The sequence below is a fragment of the Condylostylus longicornis genome, unplaced genomic scaffold (genome assembly GCF_029603195.1).
Source record: "Condylostylus longicornis isolate FDR11 unplaced genomic scaffold, ASM2960319v2 ptg000100l, whole genome shotgun sequence".
Lineage (NCBI taxonomy): Eukaryota > Metazoa > Arthropoda > Insecta > Diptera > Dolichopodidae > Condylostylus > Condylostylus longicornis.
The window spans coordinates 745,992-762,362 of record NW_026578068.1 but is presented as its reverse complement, the minus strand read 5'-3'; the positions used below and the strand labels follow the sequence as shown (position 1 = coordinate 762,362).

At 24.4% G+C, this 16,371-nt stretch overlaps 1 protein-coding gene across 8 annotated transcripts in view; it reads right to left on the bottom strand.

The window, feature by feature from the left end:
• The window catches only part of LOC129614031 (transcription factor E2f1), a 99,069-nt gene that overhangs the window by 35,167 nt on the left and 47,531 nt on the right, over positions 1-16,371 (bottom strand). For 2 of the 8 annotated variants that reach the window (XM_055528403.1, XM_055528406.1), the window contains one exon: positions 5,815-5,866. The exons of the other annotated variants lie outside the window; for them this stretch is intronic. The gene's annotated coding sequence lies outside the window, so the exon portion shown is untranslated. The remainder of the gene's footprint in view (positions 1-5,814; positions 5,867-16,371) is intronic. 8 annotated transcript variants of the gene reach the window in all.

The window sequence follows — 16,371 nt, the reverse complement described above, 5'->3', positions numbered from 1 at the left end:
ACAAAGCAAAACATTGAAAAGCGACATAGTAGGAATTTTATTCGCGATATCAATGAGAGCATAAATGCAATTATCTTAAGATTACGAGGAAAGACATACATAAGTACTTGAAAAATTTCCGAATAAAAAGTGTATTTATAATAACCATATGATATGCATATAAAGAATACATAAAACTAAATCACAGGCGAACAAGAACGGCGCATGAAAAGAACATTTTTTTGTCATATTGTTTTTTGTGTTTCTTAGATTTTTTTTTTGGTTTTTGTAATTGAGGGCTCGCTCAAAACAATTGAATATTTCCTCCCATTTCGATTTATGTAAATTTTTCACCTCTTTTTTTTCTTCTTTTTTTATTTTATGAATTGAAACGTATATAATTTTTCGCTAAATTACTTACAAACACCAAAAATAAAAAAAATAAAAGAATAAATACGAGTCGCTCTAAGAGAGTTTTTAATTAAACTAAAAATTGCATTTAATAATATTTTATTTTCAACACTTTTATTGTATTTTAAAAGAGATTTTCAAGAGTCATTCGTTTGGAATTTTCGTTATTTTTAGTATGAAAAGAATGGAACCTTCATTTTAGGCGCTTAACAATTATTATAATGATTTAAATTCCAACTATCGCCTCTTTAATAAAAAATTGAAATGAGAAAAGCGTCGGTCCCTGATGAATTTCTTTTAAAAATTTATGTAACCCAACCCGTACGCTACTTGGGAACGGAAAGAATAAATTTTTTTGAATTAATCTGGAGTATGGAGAAGATAATAGAGCCTCTGTTGTATAAGTGTAAGTTCGGCTCGTTAGCTGAAACTTTTTAAGAAAAATTGGCGTTTAGTATGTTAAGCAGCAAACACTTCTTATTCAGAATTCCCCTTTTAAATTGATATACATGCAAAGAAAACCTTCAACTGAAACGTGTATGTTTTATTAGCAACATAAATATTTAAAATTTAGTAGTTCATATTTTCGATGTTTACTAAATTTATTCATATTTAGGTAAAATTTAAAATTTAGTAGTTTTCGTTCATTTTCAAAAATATCAAATATGTACTTCTTAAATATCTTCATATCACACATAAAATTCTTGTCATATAATTTAAAAGTTGAAGATACACGCATATGTTTATTTCGAAAATTTCTTTATCTAAGAAATTAATGATTTTTTTTTGTATCGTGCTACCCATCTTCCCAATAAAATATTTTATATATGTATATTCATGTATAAATACATATACATACATATTATGTAAAACGAAATATTTGACCTAGTTTCAATTGGTTTCTTTCCATATCTAACATACAAATTTAAACCCACAAACAAAATAATTTTGGTAATGACTTCATCACGGTACAAAAAAAATAAAAAACAATAGATAAGATTTCTACAAAATTGCAAATTTATGTACGTTAGCAGATGTAAGATAAAATGAACTGGATATCACAAGAAAAAAAAACGTAAAACAAATATCCGGCAATTTTCTCAACCAACATAATAAAAATATAATCAGTTTACAATTTAAGCGCCATTGGAATCGATATTGGACCAATATTTACAGTGAAATACAAAATGAAAACCAAATTGAATTAAAATTTTATGCATGCATAAATTAATATAATAATTCTAAAAGGATTGAAGTAGTATAATAAGTTTATAGTAAAATACTTTTAGTAAATTTTAGAATTAGGAGCTAGTCTAGCCGTTCATTTGCACATAAAAATTTATTTTTCGATTAAATGAATAAATTTTTAATTATTTTCTATTGAAAACCACCCCTAAACTTCCGATATTTTATTGTCAATTTAATTATTATTATTGCTTTCTCTTTGACGCTACAAAAATCGACTGCATAGTACACCTTAAGGTAGATTATGTGATAATGTCAAATTATGCATATCAAAATTCAGATGAAATAAAATAAGAACTAAATTTTTCATTTTTTTTACATATGTTAACTTAAAGCTTAGTAGCGTTTTTGGGATTTAAAAGGAGTGTTCAAATGATAGTTTCATAATCTTGAGTAATACTTTCGTCAAATTAGACAATAAACTTACGGCCGACTATGTGCTGACCACATCAGAAACATTTTTACAAGCAAAAGAAAAGGAAAAAAAAGTCAAACTTGGGCCATTGACTTTATAGATGAGAGCAGAAAAACTAGTAAAGAAATAAAAAGTGCTTTACACATAAAATAAACAAACTAAGTAAACAAATAACTAAAACAAAAAAAGAGAAAAAAAAGTCTAAACTCTAAGTTCAGCTTTTAAATTTAATTCATAAAAAAATTTGAACTTTAGCATTTATCAATTTTTTTACACAAGATATTGATAAGAATATGCTGATTAAATTTTTATTTTACGCACTCAATTAAAAAGTAAGGAATCATAAAATTTTGGGACTCAATAAAAAATTGAGAATCTCGGTATGTGTTTATTTTTTTCATCAAATATCTTTTTTATAAGTTTTTTATCACTTCCGATTTCGAACTATGTAAATTTTTCGGTAACCAATAGACCAATGTTCGTAAATACAATTCACATCACTCTGTGTTTTCTACGATTCACAAATTGCATGTCTCAAATGAGACGTCTAAATCCGATTACAGGCAAATTAGATTTGATAAACTGATCTCCAGGGGCTTAGTACAAAAAATTGAAAATGTAGAGGTAGCCTCTATGCACAGATTGGAATCTGTTGGAAACTTCTGATTCTACTCCTCACACGACCTCATGGCGGTTATCATGATTGTTGTTGCATTAAGTCCAGGTGTTCTGCAAGATAATCTTCTCATAGAAGCGAGTGTTTTCTCAGAACGCTTCCCAGAAGAAATAGCTAAAACACCTAATGGAACTACCTAAAAATTGTATGGCCGAAGACGAAAGGCAGACATTAACACACTTTCTGGTTCGACGGCTCTTCAGAATCAAGGCCTGAGTTCCTGGAACATGAGAGACGAGTAAAAACGATCGCAGCTATTCGATTTCCTTGAAATCTACAACTTACACTCAAAATTGTCCGTTCCTGAAATGGTATTGGATAATATTAATTGTTACAGGATGTACTACAAAATATTAGTGGATAATACTCATTGCGAATAATGCAACAACTTTTTGGCTTCTCAGTTTTTTTTTTTTAAATTCAATACATTTTTTTAACGACAAGCTTTGTATTGAAACAATAATAACAATAATAAAATAAAGTCTTTAATGTGAAAGATGAAGATTTATTTGATGCGATTTGATAAGCATTGTCCTCTTGCATGAATTTTTGATTTACTGCTCTTTTTCTTAAGTTCAAAATTGTTTAAAATTTTTAATTTTATTTAATTTATTCGAAATTCGTTCAAATTTTCTTAAATTTAATATTTTTCTTTTGCTCTTATTTTAAGAAATTGATCGAAAAAATTGTTGAAATATTTAAATCACCCTGTTTCTCTACAATTAAATATTTATATTTTGTCATATGTACCCCAAAAAAAAAAAACACTTCTTATAGGATTTCACAAATAAAGCATGACATAATTAATTTTTTTTTTGTATTTCTAATGCGAACTCTCATAAAAATTGAAAAGTTTGTTTTTATTATAACATTAAATTAGAATTTTAGTAAAGAATTTTAGTAGATTTATAAATTAATAATTTCAAAACAATTATATATGAGTAATGGTCTCGCCAAATGATTTATTCACAGAAATTTTGAAATATTTAAAGTGTTATATAGCTATTCTATATTTTTAATATTCGACAGATGACAAGAAATATGTAATGTTAAAATCAATCTAAAAAATTAATATAGAAGTTATAAATAGATGCAAATTAATTTAGTACATTGTAAGTAATGACTAAATAATTTGATTATTAGAAATTATTTTAAATCAATTACTACTCGAATTTCAATCTCAGTTTCTGATTTTATAAAATTTAAAATAGAATTACATACCTACAATGGCCAAAATGTTACACCTAAAATCAAAACTGTAACAAATGAAATTTTCTATTTCAATATTTTTTTTAACAATGAATGTAAGTAAACTATATTTTAACCTACAAGCATAATACATACAAGGAATTGAACGAATATATACGTACGTAGAATGGTAAAAGGATAATTTTTGAAGTTATTATGTTCTTAAATATTTTTCACTATTTCAAAAAATTTTACATTACTTTTAACACAAGCAGATGTTTTTGTTTCTGTTATTCAATAAATTCATTCATTTACAACCTTTTGTTACAACAAAATGATTAGCAGGCGACAAAATGTAAAAATTGTAATAATTCATTGTTATCTACAAAATCATGAAGAATACCTTTTTGGATTAATAAAACTAAAATACAAAATATATTAAGAGCAAAAATTTACCGTTGAATTTTATGACACTTTTTCATGAGGAAATAAAGTTTTTTCCTTTAGTTAAAAAAGACTATTTTGTGTTTTTTTTATTGATTTTTTTTTATTTTGATTACAACTCTACTTAATTAACTAAATTTTGATTAAATCAAAGTAAGGGAATTTTGATAGCGAAAATAATCTACGATTAAATTTGTTTATAAGATTTATACGATATTTATTCTAAATTGAAATACTTAATTTGAGCATCTTATTCGAATTTAAAGAGTAGAGTTCTCTCAAAGTGTCAAATTATTCTCAATTCTTCTAAGCATAGCGATAAACTATAGTAAGAGAAATTAACTAGAATAAAAAGGATAAAATTAAAGAAAAAATTTAATTTAATTTTTTCAATTAAATATTTTAGTACTTTAAAAAAAATTACGTTAATCATTTACTATATCAAGTATGTTTTATTATGAGTGCTAAAATCATTTATTGAATCTATGCCTGGCTTCTTTTTCAACTAAATTACTTCCCTTTTTTAAAAATGTAAGGGTATACCCCAATAATAAATACTTAGTGAAATATATGTATACTCGATCATTTGTATTGTAATCATCATTTATTCTATATTTTCTATTATCAGCTGTCTAAAGCACATGCATGCATAAATATTTATACGGTTCATATAAGGGTATGTATCTGAAAAATATATGTGTAATAAGATTATAATTTTTTTTATAATTTTTTACTATGCAAATAATATAATATTTACATTTTGATAAATTGCATATGTAATAGATTCCATTACGTTTGATGTTCATACATTGTATATCACATGGGTGTAAAGGGCTTTTTTTCAATAGAGAAGCTTAAATATCGTAAAATATTTTTGTTGATAGAAATAAAACAGCTGTCAAATTATTCTAATAATTAAGTATAATTCAAATTATTATAAAGATTTACTAACCGAATCAAAATGCAAACAAGTAAAAACGTTTCAGTCAGTATAAACCGACCTTGACAGTTTGAATGTAAAAATTTGCTTTTAAAGTTTAAAATTTGCCTTCGGAATTGCATGGCAGCTACCCGAACCTGTCAAGTCATACCATCAAGGACATATGTGACCTGAAATTGGACACACGACTGCCAAGTTTCATGAATCTAACTTTTTTATTTTTCCAAATATTTTAAATTAGCTTTTGGAATTCTATACCCTTCACGAAGGTGCAGGGTATAAAATTAGTTTTATTTCTTTATTTTTTGGAGAAAAAACTGAAAACTTGCAATATTCTGGTAGATATATCATTAATGATACAAAAATAATCATAGCATAAATGAAAGTTATAAAAAATCAGTTTTATAGGGATCTACTACTTTGTTAAAATGTATAAAAAATATAAAGAACTCGCACAATAAGTATCTACTAATCTCATTAATGAATTTCTTTATGTTTACAGCAAGTTAGGCTTACCATATTAATTTTAGTAAAGTAAGAGTTCCAAGAATAATGAAATCATACGAACCTGAAAAGGGAAAAAATATTAAAAATTTATTAGATTTTTTAGATTTAAGAATTTAATTATATTTTTCGAATAATTTAATTAAAAAAGTAAGAATTTAATAGTTTAATCCAAATATTTCAAAATTAATTTGATTAATTTTTACTTGACAAGCAAAATTTGTAGTAAAATTTTACTCTAGTGTAGTCTAGCAGTTTTGAAACAGAAGAAACAAAGTGTATTCAAATTTTAGTGTTCAAATTAACCTAAATGGTTAATTGTAGAGAATGCTAAAAATTTTAAAACTATTTTTGTATTTTCTTTGGAATATTTCGAAATATAAAATTCCGATAGAAAAATTACCTCAAATTTTCACTTTAACAGATGTTTAAAAAAAATATTCTTATCAATTAGCAATAAGTGGGATTTTGTATGTTAACAAATCCAGAAATAGATTTCCTGAGAATTTCCTAAACAAAAAATTTTTTTTTGTGTTTTTTCTTTGTTTTCTAACACATACTAAATTAAAAGGTATACGTACATATCTATATTAAACATTCTCTTACAACCCCCTTATATATGTACTTGTATTTAAATAACAAAAAATTTTAATTTTTTTTTTTTTGAAAAAAGTATGAGCTTTTTTCCCTTTCCTTTCCTAAAAGTATTCTCATAATTTTATAAGTTTGGATTTTAAACTAGATTTCAGGTAGAATTATATTAAACTATTTAGATAATAGCTGTTTACATATACACTTTAAAACTTTAAAGTCATGAGACAAGGGTTTCCTTACTGATCCCATCCAACCCAAAAGAATGCAAAAAGCAATGAAAAAAATGTATAAGTAAAATAAGAAACCCTTCAGAAATTGATTGTTATGAAAAAAAAGACAATATTTATACCGAAATTTATGAGAAGATAGAAAGGAGAGCAGCTCAAAATAGTTCAAAAAACCAGAAAAAGGTATAAGGATTTATGTAATATTAAAATATATGAAAGAATTTGTTGTTTTTTATACCTGGATACCTGGACTCTTTTTTGTTTTCTTATTCTTTGCATTATTTGCTTTTTCTACCTGCGCTTTAAAAGATTGTAATTTGAAAAAGAAAAAGAAAAGAAAAGGTTCCTATTTATACCTTGGTACATCATATGATTTTATTTTTAAGAAAATATGAGAAATTTATTTTGGATTTTTTTCGTAAAATTTAAATTCTTTTCCTCCTTTTCTTATTTTTGTGCCGTTTCAATTCAAGCGCCAAGGTTATCTGTCATAGATCATATGCTTATATTGAAAAAAAAACAAACTGTATCTCATCAGATATTCTCAATGATTATAATCAAAGGTATACCAACCAATTCCCTTAGTATAAAAACATAAATTGAAAATGTGTGTAGATGCAATGTAAATATAAATGAGATGTGAAAAAAAATATTTGTGATCTTTATGATCTAAATTATTTAAAATTGTTGTTGGAAATTAAAAATAATGGACGATCCAATCTAAATTTAAAAATTTTTTTTTTATATACATTAATGCCCTCATAAATATTCTCATAATATACAGTATCAAATCTTATACATAGATCTTATTATTACCATTTTGAACAATAAAATTATTTTAATATCATAAATTAGAAATAAATTTTCTCAGTATATAAAGAAAAAAGTATTAAATTTTTAACGAATTTCTCTTTATATAAAATTTAATAGAAATGGTAAAATCACCCATTTATAATAAAAATAAATAATATAACAAATTTTCAAATAATGATTTGGTATACATTTGAAATAGATTTCTGTAGGTTAAAATTTCAAATGTACAAAATTTAGCTTAATATGAAAATAGTTGATAGTTAGTAAAAAACGGTAAAATTAAGAGCAAATGCGGCAATTTATGCACTTTAGAAAATTAAGTAGTCTTAAGTACATAACAAATTAGTTGATAAAGGGATATTAAACATAAAAAATTTACGGTAATTCAGTCTCACCTACTTATTAATCTATTTTGCATTATTCGTTACTATGAAGTGTAATTCATTTAATTCAGAACAAGAATTTAATCTAACAATCACGCTTGCTCGCATAGCGTATACAATTAATAAACATTCCTATGCTTATACAATATAATTAAGCGTATACAATATAATAATCATTCCTACGCTTGAAACTTAACTAAATCAAAATATTAATACCTCCCACATGTAATAAATCTTCGGGACGTAAGGCGACCACGACCTGTAATATGTTCAATTCGAATTTTCGAATTAAGATTTTTTAACAATTAAATTCGAATATCGAAAGTATGTTATTCAAATTTAAACTATTTTATGTATACTTAATAATCGAAATAAATAATACAATTTTAAGACAATTTCTATAAAAATAATTTTCATTGATGAAATTTTGTGATCAAGAATGGCATGGCGGCGGTTTTTGGTAATCAAAATATCAAATTTTTTATAAAATTCCTTTTTTTTTCATATAACTTACTAAGAATCAAAAATTTATTTATTGTTTTTGTTTTGACCATCATTATGTTACAATAATTTTCGTACAATAACCTTGATTGTAATAAAAGATGCCGCGAATTTATTTCTTGTTTTTACAAAATTCTTAATATTTTTACGAAGCAGAAATTAGTTTTAAAGTAAGTATAGAACAGAAAAACAAAATCAAAAATTAAAAAAGAAAATTGAAATAAAATTGAAAATTTTTTAAAGGTCAACTTTTATTATTAAGTAACCTAAAATTACAGAGCGCGTAACTAATTAAGATGAGAAGGAAATTTATATTTTTCAAGAATTTTTTAAAATAAAAGAAGAAAATATATTTAAAAAAAAAACTGAAAGAAAAAAATGAAATACCAAAGGGTCTCACGAATATTTAAAATTTACGAAACCTTATAAAAGTACGCAAAAAAAAAACAAGATACAGGGCAAAAGCAGCATTTTATACGCAGCAAAATTCTTCTACTTTCACAATTTATTTCATATTTATATTCAGTCAAATTTTTCCGTTGCATCGATACAAATTAGAAAAATGAAGAATTCTCAAATTTTTTTAATAATTTAATCAAAAGCTACTCATTAAAAGAATTGGAGGGCTCTACAATCTGAGTGGTTTAAAATTTATTTTCAATGTAAAATACAAAAGAATTTATTCATACGCAATCATATATAGAAATGTTATATGCGCATATCAATTCTGATAATTTTTGGTAATTTTTTTGGAAATTTAATAAATTAAATCTGTTTATTAACCACCTGATAGACATAAAAAATTCATTAGAAACTCAAAACTGTACCCTTCTTTTATCAACACATATAGAGAAAATTTTGATGATAATCGACATGAAGAGCATATGCGTCTTACAAGTGATGTCTCTGTCTATCTATTTCATAACTAAATTTTCTACCAAATTTGAAAATTCAATTTTTACAACAGTATTCATGATACCTCATGCAAATTTTTCTTTATTTTCCTGCATGTTCATATTGTACAAAATATATCCCAAAAATATAAGTTCTCGTGTTAAGCTCCAACGGCAATAACGATTTTATATAATTAACATATGATCCTTCATATTTCTCCTCAAATGATCTTCACTTCTTCGTTTTCTCATTGATATTAAAAGTACTATTATTGCTGCTATTGAGTGCTATTTTGTTTTCACACTTTTGTTTTTCACTCATTTTACACAAAAAAAAGAAAAAATGGGCTTGTTAGTTTCATTCTGCTAGCCAATCCTCCAGTCATTTTTAATCCTCCAGTCAAATAATTTTTATACTACAAAGAGGAAAATCGATTTCGATATTGCCTGGTTGAAAATATTGGAAAATTTTTAAATTCTTGTAAATTTTTTCAACGATTCTTACGAAGTTCTCGTTTTTTACATTTAGTCCACCTTTTCAGCACAAAATGTTTTGGAAAGACCTTAATTTGGATTTTATTTCGGTAATGACAGGCTTCGCGTCTCACAGGGTCTGGCTTTGATAGATTCTACTACAAATCATTTATTCAATAATTCTAAATTTCCTAAATCCTAAAAATATGCAATATTATTGCTTTAAAATTGTATTAAGAGAACAATATTCATAAATTTATGGAATATATTGGAAACTCACTTTTGACAAAACATTTATTTGATTCGAATTTATTGAACTTTACTTGTTACTTCTTTTTGAACTGGCGATATTATAAAAACTCAATTCATTTACAATTAAAATTAAAGAAAATTTTATAAAGAAGCGATCAATTGCTCTTTCCAATATTATTTATATTTAGTGAATACGTTCATTCACGTATTCAAAAGTACATATACATTACAACATTTTGATTTCAAATTGTTGATGGTGAATCGTAATGGACACTTACTTAAAAAAATTCACTTTAGAAGGATGAAATATAATAATAGAATCGGTTTTGTTATATTAATGTTTTTCTTCGAATTTCAAGTGCATCTTGATTTATTTTTCCTTTTTTTTCATTTCTTTGGTTTTATTTATGTTTTATAAATATTTTTTAGGATTTCTCATACTGTTGTTATTTGGTTTTCATTTTATATTGAACTGAGGCTACTAAACTAGAAGAGCCGTTCAAACAAATAAAGAAGAAAAATATGTGTAAATAATATACGATATTTATTCAGATTCGTGTATACTCATACCTTCATATGTATGTATAAAGCGAATGTTCGCATGCCTTCAAATTTTTATGTAATATCGTACATATGTTATAATATTATTACAATATAAGAATGTAAATGTGAAGATGTATGTAGGAGCAAAGCTAAAGGAGTTCAAAATTATTAAAAGAAAAGTGAAGAAAAAAAAACAATACAATACAAGAGTGAAAAATTCAATACAGCCAAAATAACTATGAAATACCGAAAAGTTATTTAAAATTTCGAGGGTTGTTAAAGAAATTCCAAAATGATAAAAATTATAAAGAAGCTCGCTAATAAAACTAACTTGCTGTACTTAAAATTTTTTCATAATTTTTTTTAAATTATTGCTAGAAACCCCAAACATAATAGTATTAAACTTTGAAAACTTAAGCCCACAGAATTAAAATATCAGTAGATTATCTTCAGTCCCCTTTGGTCTATGTCAGAAAAGGTTACCTTAAATTTGCCTCTAGTAACAATAAAATATCGTCAGTTGAAGTCTGACAGTAATACATCGTGCATAAGCAGTTCATTGAAAATTCCATGACGGGGAACCACAGCAATGGAGCAAATTGACTTACTTATTTTGGAATATTGGAATAAGACATATTATGAATTTATTTGAAAAAACTTTTTAGAGCATTCAGGGACTGATTTTTCACGTCTTTCTTTTTGATTTTTATATCCTAACTTTTGTTTTTTACTACATAATTTCAATAGTTTAAATTTTGTTATGAAATCAATTTATGTGCATTTTCCATTATAAATCTTACATCTTAATATTCTTTTCAAATCTGATAGAAAACCTTTATAAAGTCTCGCACATTATTTGTTTTAAATTAAAAAACACAATGAATATTTTACAATGTTGACTCAAAGAAACTTTTTTATTTCTTTTCTGTATTAATTTGTTTCTATTCGACACGAAAATATAAGAAATTCGCTATTCTCTGTTGTAAAAATAAAATATTTTTAATTTATTTCCGCTTTAATTTTTTTTTTTCGCAAGGGGAACAAAAAGTGAATGGATAAATTTTAAAATATTTTAATTATTATAAGAAAATTAAGTTAAAATTCAATTAATATAACCAAGTTGAAGAACGCCGTATTAATTAAATAATAATTTTTTATTCTATTTTAAAATATTTAAAATTTTGAAAATTGTTATAGCATTTTTACTCTACTCTGTACATTTCTTTTTTTAATAAAAATTCATTCAACCTCAAAATTCTAATATCATAAATATTTTACTTTTACGACAATTTATTTAAAAATAGAATTTTTATTTAATGTTACCTTTAGAATTTTCATTGAAAATTATTAGAAACTAGTATAATAAAAATTCAACTTGAAAGCAAATATTTTTATTTAGTATTTTGAAAAAAGAAATACACTTTAATTGTGATGCTAAATAAGAGAAAAAAATTTGCATTTTAAACAATTAATTTATGTCACTTAGAATTGATTAAAAAAAATTAATAATTATAAATTACTTTAAACTTTTAAAATAGAAATAATTCAACTAATCATATTCATTTTTAAATTTTAATTATTTGTTAATTAATTCTAATTAAAGAATTCATCCAATTACAACGTCTAATAGTTTCTATTTTAGAATTATAGAAGGTCGCGGTTTTCATACTTTTTTATAGGGAAAATTATTTTTAAAAAATTCTTTTGAAACGTACCTCACATCATTATTTTACTAATTTCTTTGCCTGAACTTTACCACTGAAAAGTTATCAATGAAATTATTGTAAAATTAAATCAAAAACTTCTCTTGTATACCTCGTCTTTTTTAGATGTTATGTCTTTTTCGTATTTTTTACGTTAAATTTTTTTTCTTTTGGTATTTATTTTTATTTTTAAGTCATGGGAGAATTTTTTATTTTTAATTTTCTTTTTTTTAAGTGCAGTTTTTTTTTTTTGAATGGCTATTTTTGACCCACCGCCATTCATGCCCGGACAGCGGATAGGATAAACATTTTTCTTATATATGTACAAGTATTATATGCACACGTAGATAAATAAATATATAGATTGAATAACAGGTTTGTTTCCCAAGAATTCCAAAATATTTATGATATTTTTGTTGTTATGTTTAGCGAAAAAAAAAAATAAAATAAATTCTTATTCGGTGCACGAAATGATAATTGTAAGAGATTTTCTCTTGAAGTATAAAAGTAAAGGAATGAAAAGGAAAGAAAAATAAAAAAAAACTCGTTAACTAAATAAATAAATTTTACTGAAGCACAAAACTAAAAAAAAATGAACAGCGACAAGAACAATTAAAAAGAAATATCGTTAGAAAAAAAAAAAATAAAATAAAATAACTGCATGTGTTTATAAATGTGTTAAAAAATTTAAAGAAAATCATATATGATAACATTATAATTTTTGATAATGCATAAACAGTGATAGTGTCAAGTTAAGTAAGGTAGTTTTTACATACACGATAAAATATATAAGTAAATCTACTACTTATCAAATAGAAATTATTTGATGGAGCTCAGAGCCATACGTCAAATTTTAACAATTTGCATCGAAAATTATAAACAATAAATGAAAATCATAAGATCGCTCTTGAAGATTTTCGCAAAACAATAATTGCCACCATTTTAGTTTTCACATTGACAGAAAAGCTGATGATAAATATCTTTTATTTGTCGTTAGAAAAAATCTGATGTCAAACATTGTTTACATTATTACACAGAAAGAAATTTAGTTGACAATTTAATTATTGTCAGCATAATTGTCATTTATGTCAAAATAATTTAATTATGGCGCCTTAGCGCCCATCAAAATTTTATAAAACCCTCTAAAAAAATCACAAATTTTACGGAGAGACAGACAATATTTTAATATTATTTATTAAGAAAAATAATTCAAATTATCGAAAAATAAATTGCTTATTTCGATATTCTTTTGTGCGATTACTTTTACCCAACGGGCTTCTCTCAAATTCATGATAATTTAGAGAAAAAGCAAAAAATATTTGAAAAAATGTTTATATTTAAACGTTTTTCAAGCGCAATCTTAAACAGTTGTAAATTTTATCCTTATAGGTTTATTGTGCTTACAAAAAAATTATTTAATAAAATAAAAAAAAGAAAAATAAATTATTTTCGCGGCAATTTTTTTTCTTCTTTAAACATTTTATATTCTTATTTATTTTTTTTATATTATGTTTTCTTTATTTTTTTCATTTTTCGAAATAAAGGTTAAGTCATTAACAATACAATGGTAATATTAAAAGAGCGTTCGTTGTATTTGTGTTATAATTTAATATACGCTAGCGTATGTGTACATATTTAAATACTAGTGATGCCGTTTTTGTGATTTCTGGCAACTTTTCTTCCAAATAGATTCCAGTGACACAATAACAAAGTAAGAAAAAAATCGATAAATTTTTTTATTTTTTTGACAAATTAACAATGGAATAGCAGATTTTTTATTGCTTTATCTTTTTACTTTGTTCTTATTTGTTATGAGACGGCACTTTTTTATTGTATATGAATCTTATTTTAAGTTTACTTAATTGTTCTTGTTCATATGTTTTTTTTTTTGCATTACTGTGTATATGCATAATTATTTTATTAAATTTGTGATATTTTTAGTAAATGGTTTCGGTTTATTCATTTTGTGAATAAATTTGTTTTTAAATATATTTATTTATAGCAGACGATTTCAATTCAAAAATTTAAGTACATAAATATAGGGAATTCGAGGTATTACCTAACGACTTTTATTTTCTGCGACGGCAACACTAATTTAAACATTTTTATAAGCTTATGTATTTGGGATCATTTCGATGAGATAATAACAATGTAATAAAAATGAAAATAACGAAAAAATAAATCAAAAAATTCAGGTATTTATAAACGAAAAATAAACGAAAAAATTCATATTGGTATTAAAAATAAAAGAAGTTAAAAAGACCGCGAGCAAAAAAAAAAATAAATAAAAAAGACGTTTAAAAACAGGTTAATCAGCTGATTATGTGAAAATAAAATTTTTGAATGTCACAATAATTGATGTTACGTGCATACATTTTTAATATTTTTCTTTAAACAGGATTCAAATTTTACATTTGTAAGACATAATATGTACATGAATGTGTACATATTATATCTTACAAATATTTTTACGCATACAAAGTCGAATTTAATTCTATAGCAGCAGTTCAATAGATGAGGGTTTTTCTTGTGAAGTGTTACAATAAAATTCAGAAAAAAAAATTTTATTTGATGGTGGCTATTTTTCCTAAAAAGAAAAATAGAAATCTCATAGAAATTTAAACATTAAGAATTTTATTTTTCGATAAAGAAAATAAAAAATAAAATTTTCCTTTTTTAATATATTTGTTAATGTTGCATAACGAGTACACCCTAAACAAATATATTTTATCTCATATTTATTGTAAAAAAAAAAGAAAAAAAAAGATAATAAAGAATTCCAAGATTTTTGTAATTTATTTTTTTTTGAGTGAAATTCAATTTACTTACGAGATATTTAAAGCGATTTTTGAAATTTGAGATGAAAATTTATGTGAAAGAGAAAGAAAGGAATTTTTCTCATTTTAATTCAATTTTAATTCGTCGTCTCTTGTAAATTTTTTTATAAATCAACTTGCAAACATTTTTTATTTATATTTACGATAAAAAAAAAATGACCAGCGAAATTTATGGAACGTAATAAGAATTTGTTATCAAGTGACTACAAACATAAATGACTTAGAGACTATAAACATAATACAAGTACAAATATACATACATAATTCAGAGTAAAATAATCTTCAAATTTTAATTCTGGTATAAATATGTGAGTATTGAAAAAATGACTTCTTTCGTATTCCAACAAAAGGGACATACATAGTTGAATTTTTATATGAAATATATTCTATTTTTCTATTGTTAAGAACAGTTTTTAAATATACTTCGTAAAGAAGTTCCGTTTTGCTGATGTAAATTTTAAATCAGTAAAATTTGATATCTTGGAGCCTGAAGCATAACTTTAAGACGAAAAACAACTAATGGCGTAGTTGGACTCATCTGCCCTACCTTACGAGTTTTCTTTTAAGTCCTATGCCTTGATAGATAATTCTGATTTCTACTTAACTTAACAAGAAATTTTTCCCTGAACAGAGTGAGTACCTATTCTTGTACTTAATTTCGACTGCCTGAGCGAAATTATCACCTGATCGCAGTATTCAAAGTACTTAATCTTTAATTCTATTTTTAACTATAGTTAACCAGTTAAGTTGATCAGTGAATATTAAAGGGTCAATTAAAAAAGTTTTTAAATCTCTAAAACATACTTAAAAATTGCTTATTTTGTTCATTCTTAAGTAATATTTTATAATTTTTCACTATTTTGCTTCTTTTTTCATAACTAAAGATTTTAACTATATACGAAATATTTTCTAAATAAGCGGAAAAAAAATTAAACAAAATTTTAAATAATCGAATCATTAGTAAGGGCATTGTTTCACGTTTTTGATTTTTTCGAACTTGATAAGAATAACAAGAGAAACTTCACAAAAGTAACAATAAAAAAAAAACTGCAAAACAGAGGCAAACAACATTCGAAACATAAGAATAATACTTAGAGCAACAAAAACAACACAAGAAAAAAAGATGAACTATCCAAAAAGGATTGTCAATTCAATTACAAATGGAAGTAATAAAAACAATAAAAAAAAATTGCAATTAAAAAAAGTATAATCACCATTCAGTTGGGTATTGGATATTTTTCACAAATTTATAAATATAAAGGTATTAAAATGTACATCGCGTAGGTATGTGCATACTTTTATGATACACGTACGATATTGGTGTGGTTTGAAATTAAACCTTAATCTAA